The sequence below is a fragment of the Sinocyclocheilus anshuiensis genome, unplaced genomic scaffold, assembly GCF_001515605.1.
Source record: "Sinocyclocheilus anshuiensis isolate Anshui unplaced genomic scaffold, SAMN03320099.WGS_v1.1 scaffold75, whole genome shotgun sequence".
NCBI lineage: Eukaryota > Metazoa > Chordata > Actinopteri > Cypriniformes > Cyprinidae > Sinocyclocheilus > Sinocyclocheilus anshuiensis.
Window position 1 is genome coordinate 356,988 of NW_015549634.1, and position 14,607 is coordinate 371,594.

General features: G+C 33.0%; 1 long non-coding RNA gene across 3 annotated transcripts in view; it reads left to right on the forward strand.

Annotated features, from left to right (window-relative positions):
• Window positions 1-14,607, forward strand: part of LOC107659669 (uncharacterized) — a 28,392-nt gene that overhangs the window by 8,834 nt on the left and 4,951 nt on the right. For all 3 annotated transcript variants that reach the window (XR_001630940.1, XR_001630938.1, XR_001630939.1), the window contains exons 2-4: window positions 8,623-8,875; window positions 11,986-12,092; window positions 13,069-13,375. This is a non-coding gene — a long non-coding RNA (uncharacterized LOC107659669). The remainder of the gene's footprint in view (window positions 1-8,622; window positions 8,876-11,985; window positions 12,093-13,068; window positions 13,376-14,607) is intronic.

Below are 14,607 nucleotides of genomic sequence, written 5' to 3' on the forward strand. Positions count from 1 at the left end.
ATATAATATATGCATGTGTAATGGATATAATATGTGCAAATTAATTTATTTTAGTAATACTTCCCTAATATCCATTTTTATTTGAGTTTAATTTTAGTCATTTTGTGTTTTTGTCAATAATTATTACTATCAGTATTATTGTTAGTTAAAATATTCAGAGTTAGATTAATAATTTATAGTTCAATTATTTGTATTTCAGTTTAAGCTTTTATTTATTTTCAGTTAGTAATTTTTGTTTTGTTTTGTTTGTTTCAGTTTTAGTTGTTGTTGTTGTTGTTGTTTTTAGCTCTCCAAACATTATCTTTTTTTCAGCACACAGAGCATCTTTCTTCATTTTTTCGGTCATGCATTTAATCTCTCTCCACTGAGTGTTATGACAATCAGTAAATTCAGTTTGCTGCTGATTTTTTGCTGTAAAACAAAGGCTTTTCATCATTTTTCATGCACAGAAATGACATAAAATTAAGTTATGAATGATTGTAAAAGTGCCGCTCTCTCAAATTATATTTGATATTTTGTCATTTTGTGCAGTCTTGGGACTGTAAAGATAAAGTTCTTATTAATGCAGGGCTTTTTTAATTCAGTGCCTCGATGGAGTTTAATGCTGTCATCGGGGCTAAGCAATCCCAGGATAAAACTGCAATTCAATAAAGATTTGTTAGACACTCCAGACAGTTTAAATATGAGGTTAATGGTTATGTTTTGCTCTGAGAGCTTTCAGTTGGCTTGTATTTGCTTGTCTCTTCAGGGAATCGTTAGGAATATTTATCTCTTTTCTCTCATAAGGTTTCATTACTTCATATAGTCTCTTCATAGCATTGAGATCCTTAATTTTTCTGTATTAGCGTGTAGTTTTAGTTCCTAGATATAGCTTGGGTCTTTACATGTTTTTACCCCCAATTCTTTCTCTGATAGATAACAAATTGCAAGGCAGATCGTTTAGAAAAGTAAGAGCATGCCTTTCCTTAACACGCTGCACAATTTGAGGTCTCATGTATTTAATAATTATAGATTTGAGCTCATCGTGAGCAAAATAGTGACTCTTATCTTTTCAAACATCAAAATTAACAAGCAAACACTTGCATTGAAATGCACCAGTTTTCTGCATCATTCTGAATCATTAGATCCCCTCTGCAGGAATGGTCTCTGTATGGCCTTTTCTGTCTTTTGCTTGTTAAATTGACTCGTTCATTCTCCCAGAGGAGACGTCGAGGGCAAGTCTATTCTTCTTCCAAACTGATGTTGTCCACGGAGTCGCTTTATTGCTGCTCTTCAGAAATGTGCAACACGCAGCCATTGTTTACACGCACACCTCAATGATTTATAGTCACGATTTAGAGCCACAAAGTCATTTTCATTCCATTCTTTACAAGAAACATCACCTTTATGGGTTTAATAGATTGAGGGTTTGTTTAATACAGCATTTGTCTATTAATTAAGGTGTTTTTTGCCATAAGTTATTATTGCATTTGCTGATGCATAGAAATTAGGCATGCATTTTTCCCGTGGAATGACATGCATTGATGTCATTCACAACAAGCCTGTTTCACATCACGCAGAAATCAGAAAAATTTGCAGTATTCCTGCATGAGCAGCGCAGGTTTGTGTAGACTTATTTATCAAAATAATCTTTGCAAAATAGTCGTTTATGTAGAAAAAAGTAAACTACATGTTTTTTTTTATTGTATTGTTTATATAATATTATTTATTAATTACATTTTTTTTTAATATATTTTCAGTATTTTATATTTTCAGTTTTTATATTAATTTTAGTTTTATTTTTTAGTAATTTTATGTGCTTTTGACTTTTATTATTTTTAGGCTTTTTATATCTGTATATTATATCTTATAGCTATATATCTATAGATTTATTTTTTATTATTCAGTTTTAGTTTTAATACTATTATAGTATTCATATTTTTTATTTTCTTCAGTATTTATACCTTCACTTTTTATGTACATTGTTTTTTAATTTAGGCTTAATTTTTAGTAATTTTGTTATGTTCTTCTGCTATTTTAATTTTTAGTTTAGTCATTTAGGCATTTTATTTTATTTCATCATTTTCATTTTTGGGTTTTTATGTTTAGGTTTTTCATCTATTTATATATATATATATATATATATTATTTTTTTTTTTTTTTTTTTTATTTTTATTTCAGTTTTAGTTTCCACTTAGTAATTTTAGTGCTTGAATTAAGCAGTCAGTTGCCAAGGCAACATTTCAAATTTTTATAGTTAATTTAACATTTCTATTTTATGAGTTTTATTTAAATTAACAAATTTTTAATTGTTTTAGTTAACAACCCTGTGAACTACTCCCATATTGTTTCAAATACATCTGTTGGGCTTGTATGAATCTGAATCTGGGTCATTTTAACAGTCTGCAACTGTGTTTTGAGGTTCAGTTTTCACATAAATTGGCATTTGGATGTAAATATGCTGTCTTTCATTGCATATTAAGAAAAAACAGTGTTGATGTTGTGTTGATTTTAATAGGCTTGTTTATGGTGATGTTTGTCTGTAATTATGATAATGACACCAAATTTTTCTTTAGAAACATAGAACTAATTGTGTTGACTCCTTGTTTGACACATCAGACGTCTCTTTAAATGCTCACTTTTGAGATCACTACACAATCAAGTGCACTTCGCAGGCAGCTGCAGCTACAGGAAGTGATGTGTAATGATGTTGGCTGTGTTTTTGAGGTAGTGGAGCACCAGCGGGGGTCGCCGTCAGTCTCTGTCCCGTCAATGCTGCCAGAGAGCCTTAACTCCCTTCACGTGATCGCAGTCACGCCAGCCTGCTGTCGAGTCCGTCTCTGTCGCCCGTTTCCGTGCCGTGCGTGTTCCAAAGCTTCTGATAAAGGGTTTATGCAGTCTGTCAACACTTAGATGATGCACCACAAAACACATCAGATTCTGGATCAGTAATTACTAACAAGCTAAATCAAGTCACAATAAGACCAGGAACGTGTCATTTGTGTTAATTACAGAGATGCAGTATATCATTATATTATTTGGCTTTCGGGTGTCTTTTTGGAAAAACACCCAAATTTACCTTGAAAAAGCAGGCAGAAAATACAGTTTTGTGGGACTCATCGTCAACCTTAATCCAGAACATTTACCTTTGTTTAATATATGTTCAGGCCTCTCAAATTATTGTCTTTTTTTCTTAGAAGTATTTCATACAAAAAATAGGCTACTAGTCACTTTTCAGCCTATTTGGACTTCTCTTAAACTCTTGCTGTGCTACTGAGAAATTCTGACTTTCTTTTTAAAACTTCTCTCTTCATAGAACTAATAAATAGTCCTTAAGGGCTTTCAATTATTTACAACTTTAAGTTTCTACCATAAAGCAGCTCTCCAGTGTGTTTACTCGCGTCTGAACTCAAGAAATGAACCGGAGGAGATTTCCAACTCAAATAAGGCGGAGCCTCTGAGCCACACCCACCTTTTACATGTTCACCATGGACCAATGGAAGTTCAGTGTTTACCAGTCAGAGCAAACTTTTCCAGAAAGTTCCAGAATCCCGAAACTAAATCCAAACAAACTTCTTTTCGGCCTGATTTTATTGGAAAAGAACGTCACACCAGTTTGTTTTTGTTTTTCTCTATTAGTATATCAGGGCCTAAACCGGTCCATATGCATAGATTTGTGCATTGAATCTGCATATGAACATTTTCATGAACAAATCAACTTTCATACTAAAATGAATTCTAAATTAATGAAAAAAATGCAGGAATACCTGAAACCACACATAAAAAGATCACATACTCTGCTACTCATGCTCATTTAGAACACTACAATTACATTATCATTATAACGAGGATAAGAGCAAATTGTGAATTTGCTGGGACGTTTTCCCACATTAATAAATTGGAATAACCCACGTGAATAATTCATTATTAGTGAATAAGACCCACTGTCTGTCATATGTCTTTGAATATCAGTTGTAACTAGGGTTGCAAAAAGGTGGAAAATTTCCAGTAAATTTTGAAAATATTCGAGAAATTTTGGAAACTTGCCAGGATTTTTTGGAATATTCCAGGGATTTTTGGAAAATTTCCGGAAATTTTCCACCCCTTTGCAACCCTAGTTGTAACACAGTCACGTTTTCCAACAGATCTTAAAAAATACTTTTTTCACAAAAATTCAAAATTGTAAAAATGTAATGTATGCTAAACTTCGATTTGCATCTGTTCTTTATTATATTTGCTTGTGATTTAATTCAATCACTTTTACTGGTTTATCAAGAAACGCTATGTAAGTATCACCATCTAAATTAAATGTTTGAAACAGGATAACCAGATCTACAAAAGTTTCATATGGTAACCAGATGTACCGCTCGTGTGTAACTTCCTTTTGTGACAACTAGCCACAATCTCCATTATACACACACGAGGCTCGTAAACAAACACTGATTGTTGTCATGAAAAAGTTTTCAGAACTCACAACAGTCATTTTTAATGCAAACACCATGTATTTTCTCACATTGAGAGCGGAGGACAATGAAATCAACCCTCGAATCGAATTAATTAGCGGGTCTGTTCACACTCGACACATGTTTGGAGTTTGTCTGATTAACCTTATCAAGTGATTTTTTAATATGCATGCTTTGCTTTATTTTATTGCATGTAGTTGGGGTCTTTGAGACTCTAAACATGGACATTTAATGCATATTATCAAAAAACATTAAAACATCGGATTTATGCTGCCTGACAAGTATATTTAGAGCTATTCAAATGTTTTGTTTGGAGTCCCTAGGCCAAGATGGTTTATTAAAATTCATCAACATCCAGCATTTGTTTAACATTATTTGCACGCTTTGTACATAAATGAACAAAGCAGTGCATAAATATTACTAAAAGATGTCAGAAGGAAAAAGAAGAACAAAAGGTGTGCTAGTAAACACCTGCAGGATCATTCAGGAGACGCTGGAAGCCTTTTAATTAGCGCTAATTATCTTAGCAGAGAATGTGGAAGGGCGAGAGAGGATTGGTGTTTGTGAGTGAGAGATCAACGATTGTGTTCCTGACGGAGCGGCTGAGATAATGAGGCCCGAGAGATGATGATGCACTTCCAGAGCGAACTGGTGCAGTCCTGATAAAGCCTGTTAAACTATTAGTGCCTAAATTATCCATCAGATAACGCCGATTCCTCGTGCTTTTACCTTCCTTTTGTTTCTGTGGTCTTTAAGTGATTTTAAGTGGTTTCTGAAACCAAGATACTTTTCATTTTGCTGCTACTTGAGTTCTGGTCATAGATGAGCAACGTTTGAGCAGAGGCACTTTACATATTGCAACTGTTGCTGTGCATTTATTATAATCAATAGAAGTTAGCCATTCTCAGCTGTATCGTAGTCAACATGTAGTAGATGTGTTTTCAGTGACTCCTGCTGGCAGGCGACTGGAGATTGAGACACAAACATCTGTCTGTCTCGTTGATAAAACTTTATAAGTTTCCATTTGTTAACATTAGTTAGCTAAATTAGTTTACGGAAGCTTGATTCCAACATGGGATAAAAAAATATGTTGCATAAAACATATATAATTGCGACTTATCTGAAAATTCAGACTTTTTTTCTTGCAGTTCTGAGAAAATTGTGAGAAATAAACTCAGAATTGAGTTTTCTACAAACAAAATCAATAATTGTGAGATACAAGCTTGCGATTCTAAAAAAAAAAAAAGTAAAAATTGCAAGATATAAACTAATTGCAAGACATATGCTAGCAATTTTTAAAAAGTCGGAATTGCAAGATATAAACTTGATATCGATATAAACTACGAATTGCGAGATATACACTCATATTTGCAAGATATAAACTTGCAATTCTACAAAACAAAATTAAGAATTGTGAGACATAAACTTGCAATTCTAAAAAAAAGTCAGAATTGCAAAATATAAACTCGCAATTTAAAAAAAAGTCAGAATTGAGAGATATAAACTAAGAATTGTATAATCTTATAAAAATCTATTTTTGTAAAAAAAAATGAAGAATTGCGAGATATAAACTTTCAATTGTACAAAAAATAAGAATTGCAAGATACACTGTAAACTCAATTCTAAAAAAAAAAGTCACAATTGCGAGAGATAAACTCGCAATTCTACAAAAAAAGTCAGAATTGTGAGATAAAAAGCTCCATTCTTATGAATCGCATTGTAGTTTTGCACCGGTTCCCTCTTATTATGCATGCTATTTATAAATGCTTTAAAATCCAATAAAGCATATGAAAGTGTTTTTGACAGTCTCTGCAGTTATACTCCAGTGGTTCATTTGGCCAGCGCTAATAAACAAGGAGCCAATCCCAGAATCCACGGCACGTTTCTGCTGACTGTCTAAATAAGTATTTTTGCTGTCTGAAGATGCAGTGCAGCACCCGAGAGAAAACTGCTCACGACCTGCTATTACCCTTAAGAGAACAGCAACTCAATGAGTCTAACGAGGGCCAACCGTAATTAAACAGTGTCTCTGTGGAGTTAGAGAGCAGTGAACCTGTTAGAGAGATGTAAACAAAACTAGCTGTTGAAAAGCATGTCAAACACACATGCAGTTAAAAAACTGTTGTGAACAATGTTGTGCATGTTGGAAATCGCCATTTTTATTTTTGGCGTGAATTTTTCGCTACGTTGTTTTAGTGGATGTTTGTTTTTGTCATATCTCTCTGACTCTGCTGCACTTCTGCAACATGTAACACGAAAAAACAGCCATTTATTTAGAAATATTCCAGGTATTTCTTCATTATTTCTTTAATCAAATTGTTTCAAGCAAAATATGTTTTCTTGGAAATATTTTTCTAATTGATAATCAGTTAATATGTTTTCTCAATATCACTTTCCATTCTGTTAATTTTTTTTTAATTAAAATCCTTTTAAATAACAAAAGCAAGCTGCTTAATGACAACATTTTGGAGGGAAATATGGATTTGATAAATTCTGTTTTATGTTATATATATGTTTTGTGTTATGTTAGTTGGTTTGTGTGTCTTTAAAACATTTGTTTTGTTTTCAGTGCTATGATAGTATCTCGTCAAAAATTGCAATAAATAAACACAAAAATAACAAAAAATTCTAATTAACTTCAAATGCAAAATATTTAAAATAATTAAATAAATATAAAATAAAAAAAGACTTTTCAAATTTTTTGATTCATTTAAATGTAAATACAACATGTATTTATGTATTTAGAGTGTATTTCTAATATTATATATTTATTATTAAATATTTAAAATGTCTCCCAAATCAAAGGTTGAAAGTGATTAATTAGCATGAAAACATTTTTAATTCATTTACAAAATCAGAATCAAGCATCCCTTCCTAATATTTTGCATACTGTAAGTCTGTTGTATTCACACACTCTCTGTTCTGGATATATATGCCTAAATTGTTAGTTCCACGTTGCTTTTCCTGAGCAAGTTACAATGATACAGTTGTACATTTAGCTCTGCAAAATAGAGCTTCTGCTGATCAGAGGCGCACAAATACGGAAAACAGCTTCATAATGAAGCTCGTACACCTTTCAGCATAGGCCTGCATCTCCTCAAACACAGCTTAATGAAGCTACGGAGAAAACAGCAGCCACATGCATCTGGAGACTGATTTTATTTGTGCAAATACAAACCGATCACCCAGGGACTGAATGAGACTTAATCTGTAATTGCTGAAGATTCACATACAGCAAGTCAGTAATACAGACTGAAGCTCTGGATTTACTGTCATTATTCTAATAATTGTTTAAATATAAATCTAACAGCATTTAGTGTGGTTTATGCTTAAAGGAATAATTCACCCAAAAGTGAAAATTTGCTGAAAATGTGTTCACCCTCAGGCCATCCAAGATGTAAATGAGTTTGTTTCATCATCAGATTTGGAGAAATGTAGCATTGCATCACTGTCTCAGCAATGGATGCTCTGCAGTGAATGGGTGCCGTCAGAATGAGAGTCCAAACAGCTGATAAAAACATCACAATAATCCACAAGTAATCCACAGCACTCCAGTCCATCAGTTAACATCTGGAGAAGACAAAAGCTGCGTGTTTGTAAAAAGCAAAACCATCATTAAAATACAAGTCCATAATTCATAATCCAGTGAAAAAGTCCATCTCCTGTTGTCTCTCACATCAAAATACCCCCATATATTTGTTTAGAGCTGTTTTGGCTCGTAAACAGTGTTTGATCTCTGCAGATTTCTCTCCTGATTCAGACCACTTTTTCACTTGAGGAAGCATTATTATGGATTTTCACCAGAAGCGATGGTTTGAAGTTAAAAACGTCTTAATGCTGGATTAGGTTCAGCTTTTGTCTTCTCCAGACGTTAACTGATGGATTGGAGTGGTATGGATTACTTGTGGATTATTGTGATGCTTCTGTTTGGACTCTCATTCTGACGGCACCCATTCACTGCAGAGCATCCATTTCTGAGCAAGTGATGGAATGCTGCATTTCTCCAAATCTGATGAAGAAACAATCTCATCTACATCTTGCATGGAACAAGAAAAAATTAAGTTTGCCAGTAGAGCAAGAAAAATTATTTATTATCTGGCGCTATTTTGCTTCTCTCGCAAATGTTTTGATGCTTTAACTGTAAAACAGGACTGATTGTGAGCGTCTGTGTGTCTGTCAGGTGTTCGTCCCCTGTGGTTCCTGTCGAAGTCTTCAGCTCCTGAGACACTCTTCACACGCGGCCCGTCTGTCAGCCGCAGCTCCTTGATGAGCTCTGTGTTCTTCAGGGAGACGGGCTGCTAAAAGCTTTAAACACCAACATCTCACCCTGATCCCACAGAAATCAAATCTCTCCTGCCGAAACGCAGTGGATGTGAAGGAAGGAAGAGCGAGACTGTAACTGATCAAAGCAGAGTTAATCACAACATGAGCATGTGTGTTCCTAACTGTTTATGATCATATGCAGATATTACAACAGCAAACAAATCTGCCTTGACTGAACATGAGTAATGTCAGGTTTTCATATCTGTTGCATGTTTGAGCTCATGCATAATAAATAAAAACCAGAAACAGATACGGCCGAGAATGCTGAACTCACTAGTTTTACATGTTTAGGTTTGTTGCTGTGAGATTGCCATGTAATTGCTCGATTTTTCGAAGGGTTTTTAGTGTTTTGCTATGGCATTGCTAGACAGTTACTAGCCAATTACTGTGGTGTTGTTAGGATGTCCTGGATTTTTACTACAGTGTTGTCAATAGTACTGCACTTATACCGTCTTCATGATATAAATGATAAAAAAGTTATATATAATATATACACTGTAACATTAATTAATTTACTCTAGTATCAGTATCAGTATATGTATTTGTATATATGTGTATATATATGTGTATGTGTATATATATGTGTATATATGTATAGATATAAATAGATAAAATGTATGTATAAAGAGTTTGGTTCCAAAACGCTATCAATCCATTTTGATTCATTTGATTAAATTTCCAAAAGTGCATTCATCTTTGCCATGTTACTTTCATTTAGTTGACTAGTGCTATACGCTGTATTAACAAAAACATTAATGACATAAATAAAAACACTTACACTGACAAGCTACGCAATATCGCGTTCATAATCGAATGTGACTCATCTGCGATTATGAACTCGATATTGCAGTGATCTACGGTTCTGTGTATTAAATGCCGCTCCATCTGAAAGCACGTGATGGAGATTTACTATTAATCACAGAACACCGGCTTTACTGATGAGATGCGCATGACAATCACATCTCATTACTGTCTAGAGTGCGTGGAATGGTGCGCTGTGATTGGTTGAACGGATGTATCGCATTCTGCAGAGAAGGGAGACTGGCGTTTGTCGCGGTTTGGAAAAAAAGGGAGAAAACATGACAGAATAACTCGGCGGATATCGCATTTTGCGTAAAATTAAAAATGGACTTTTCAATACCGACCAGATACAATACATATTTTGGGGGAAACTTAAATTTTTTTTTAAAATGCCGTTTATCGCATTTTGGAGCCAAACTCTTCATATATATCAGTCTAGTATCAGTCTAATCTAGTACTCGTATCAGTAAAGTAATGCCGCAATAAACGAAAGAAACGATTAATATGTGCGTAAGTCTGCTTTAAAAAATTACACATTCGAACACGATCGGAATGTGCATGCATTGAGAGACATGTTCACATTCTTAGTCTTTTTAACACGGTAAAATTGTGCGTCTTTACATGGACTAAAGAAACGCGGCAAAAACTGACGCCTTAAGGCCAGAATGTGCTTGTCTACGCCATCTACATGGTCAAATTTTACATATTCTGTTTAAAGACGTTTGGCTCCATCTGCCTTCCATATGGTCATTTCATATGGTCATTGCCTGTAGTAATATTTATTATTAAAAAGCATATATATACACTTAATTTCACACGTTCCTTTTAAAGGGTTTTGGCCCCGTCCGCCTTCAATATGGTCATTTCAGAAAGATGTGTGATTCACTCTGAGGGTTGAGACAATAAAATACAGTGTTTAACCCTGTAGTAATATTTATTATAAAGCATGTATATACTTAATTTCACACGTACAGATTTTGGCGGAAACTCAAATTTTTTTTTAAATGCCGTTTATCGCATTTTGGAACCAAACTCTTCATATATATCAGTCTAGTATCAGTCTAATCTAGTACTCGTATCAGTAAAGTAATGCCGCAATAAACGAAAGAAACGATTAATATGTGCGTAAGTCTGCTTTAAAAAATTACACATTCGAACACGATCGGAATGTGCATGCATTGAGAGACATGTTCACATTCTTAGTCTTTTTAACACGGTAAAATTGTGCGTCTTTACATGGACTAAAGAAACGCGGCAAAAACTGACGCCTTAAGGCCAGAATGTGCTTGTCTACGCCATCTACATGGTCAAATTTTACATATTCTGTTTAAAGACGTTTGGCTCCATCTGCCTTCCATATGGTCATTTCATATGGTCATTGCCTGTAGTAATATTTATTATTAAAAAGCATATATATACACTTAATTTCACACGTTCCTTTTAAAGGGTTTTGGCCCCGTCCGCCTTCAATATGGTCATTTCAGAAAGATGTGTGATTCACTCTGAGGGTTGAGACAATAAAATACAGTGTTTAACCCTGTAGTAATATTTATTATAAAGCATGTATATACTTAATTTCACACGTTCCTTTTAAATGATTTTGGTGCCATCCACCTTCCATATGACCAGCAGGAGCCAGTGATGGTGTCACTGTGACCTCCTGACCTCATCTGCCACGTGTTTCCATGGCAGCAGTAAACAAAGACTAGAGAAACGGGAAGGAGAAGCACGGATGGAGATGCATGACCTTTGACAGACGGACTCTTGGGAGAAACACACCCGTGAGACGCACTCAACTCAAACTCTGTCAGGAGTGATGATGGTCATTTTCCTCATACGCTTATGGATATCTCATCACGGGCTCTTTCTTTCGGACATCCCTGTATTGTTAATGCTGTTTGAGAGGTTTCGGCGGATGGGTTGAGAGGTTGTTGGCGTCGGTAAATCCTCATGTGCCCTTTGAAGTGAACGTCAGGGGAGATTTATGCTGTTAACACTTTGTCTCTATGTGAGAATGAATAATAATGTCAAACACAGAGCTGGTTAGTCATCGGCAGACGTGGAGACAGGAGAATATTTACAGCTCACTTGATAACTCTCAGTTTATCTGGAGTCCGAGCTCCTCATGTTACCAGATTGAATATATATATATATATACTGTATATAGAATCTGACCATATGGAAGGCAGATGAGGCCAAACATCTTTAAATGGTCGGAATAAAACAATATGCTTTATTAACATGTGCCATTTTATGATGTGCAAAAATAATGTACCGAAAATGGATCAAATAGATAAACATTTGGCATTTTCCCAGAGGAACATTTTTTGCTCAGATGTTGCTCTTATTAAGCTGATTAAGCTCATGAGATTTAATGGAGTTTATAGAAGTATCAACTTTATTGTTTCTCTTAAAATAGGCTGGAGGAAATGAAAGCACACTGGCTTTAAACTGGATACTTTGGAAATGAACCCCAAGAGATGGGATCAAGAACATGAGATGATGGCTTAGAGCTGCAGAGACTCAGTGAGGATTTGATTCTTTCATTCTTTCTTTGTGTTTTCATCTAGTGAGAATCTGTTGAGCAACATGAAAGTAGTTCATTTTATTTATTTATTTTATTTTTTGCTTAAAAGATCCTCTCTGCTATTAACCCTACTTGCTTTATCATTCACTTTATCATACATGTACATGTATACATATATAATATATACTGTGTATATGATAAATGATAAATGCAGATAAACAATAAATTAAATGAGAAATTAATTATATAATTATATACAATTCAGCTTTATGTATTATTTTATAATTATATTGTATATTGTATATATAATTGTAAAACATTGCATTTATTGTATTTGTGATTTATTTAAACATTTATTATCACATTATTTTCCTATTTTTCACACACACACATATATATATAATACATAAATACTGTATATGTGGTAAATGATAAACACCGATAAATTAAATTAGAAATAAGTTGTATAATTATGTACAATGCAGAGTTCTGTATTATTTTGTGTGTGTGTGTGTGTGTGTGTGGTAAATGATAAATTAAATGAGAAATATATGTATGTATAGCTAGCTAGATAGAATATATAAGAATATATATATATATATAATATAATAGATATATATAGATCTATATAGAATATAGAATATTTATAGATAGCTAGATAGGTATACAGATATAGATATATATTTATATATATTATTTAAACATTTAATAATGCATTATTTTCTTATTTTTCCCTAATATATAATTTTCATTTAATTTTGCAATTTTTTTATTTTTTTTTATTTTTTTATTTTGCCTTATTTTAGTTTTTTTAATGTTTTAATTTCATTTAATTAATTTATTTCAACATTTATTTAGACTATTTGTTTATTTGTTACATTTAGTTTTACAAGACTATTTTCACCCACCGTCTGTGAAATTGTCTGTATAATTGACGTGTTTATTACTCTGTTGATGTATGTATTTTTAAAACAGGAAGTGTGAGAGGGACATATCAAGGGAACATCTCTTTTTAGCCAATAGCCCTAAGTTTAAGAAAGAAACATGATCTGTGATTCACCTTTGTGAAGTAGATGTACTATAATGTCTATCTGCTAGTGTTTCCATCTCGACTACTCCAGTCTGTTCCTCTGATCCAGTCTAACATCACATTCATCTGAGTGCACCGCGCTAACAGGGCCATTTACTGAAGCCGTCAATCACAGCGCCTGTCTAACCAATCATCTTTCACCTTCAGCCCGCTCATCCCGCCCCCTCAAGGACTGTGTTCTGTTATTGACAGGTAATCTCCGTTAGAGAGATCTACTGTCTGTGCGGGACGACATGTTATGAAAGGACAGTGCTGTATTATCTGAGTCTGACAAGACTCATTATAATCCAACATGATGCATCCGAGAACCACAACAACATGGCCAGGTCATGTCATAAAAAAATAACACAAGTATAAATGTAAGAAATCATATTTTGGGAACCTTACAATTGTATGCGTTATAAAATTATTTTGCTAATTTGCGTAACATTTTACCTTAACATTTTTTGCTATGTCTCATTATTGTAATACAGTACTTTGGTACAAAATAAATTGCTGTACTACAATGATTTTTATTTAAATCAGCACATAAATTAAAAGTAGTACATAAGATACTATAATGATGTATAAATACTCTACAATTTAAATGATATAATTTTTTTTTGCATTTCAATAACCAACATTATTTTTAATTTATATTTTATTTTATATATAAAAAAGTTGTTCTACTAATAATCTAATGATTATCAATATTCTCCTGTTTTGCATTTCAGTAATCTTTTTTTATTTATTTATTTATTTTAATTTAATTTATTTTGTATTTGCAAAAATGCATTTCCATTTGATTTTGCTTGTATTTTATTTTATAAACATTTTGTCCTATAATGCTTTTTAGTCAGCATAAATTAAATTACGCACAAGAGATACTATAATGATATATAAATGCTGTACTATTTAAATAATAAATAATAAAAACATTTACCTTTTTTTTTTACATTTCAGTAATCAGAATTATTTTCATTTTATTTTTCATTCTATTAGTTTATTTTACTGTTTTTGCATTTAATTGTTATGCAAACAATATTTAAAATAAACATTTAAATGAGTGTTATTTTCATTATTTCTTTCTATATATATATATATATATATATACACTGTATATTCTTCATTTTTAAATTAATTAATTAATTACTTTTTTATTTTATGTTGTGTTGTGTTCTTTGCAAAATGTAACGGGTTTATTTTCATTAAGCCAAAAAAATAAAAAAAATTAAAAATCGTATTTTCCAGTTGATTTTGGGGTGAAAATGAGCCACAGATGATTTTGACAGGTTTGGGAATGTTTGACAGACTTCAGTATGAGTGTGTGTTTGTCTGAAGTCTGTTGTTGTCTTTGCTGTTCTCTCTGCGATATATAAAGCTCACTGTGTCTTAATAAATTCTCATATTGTCTCCTCACAGCGGATCCGATCCGGGAAGTTATA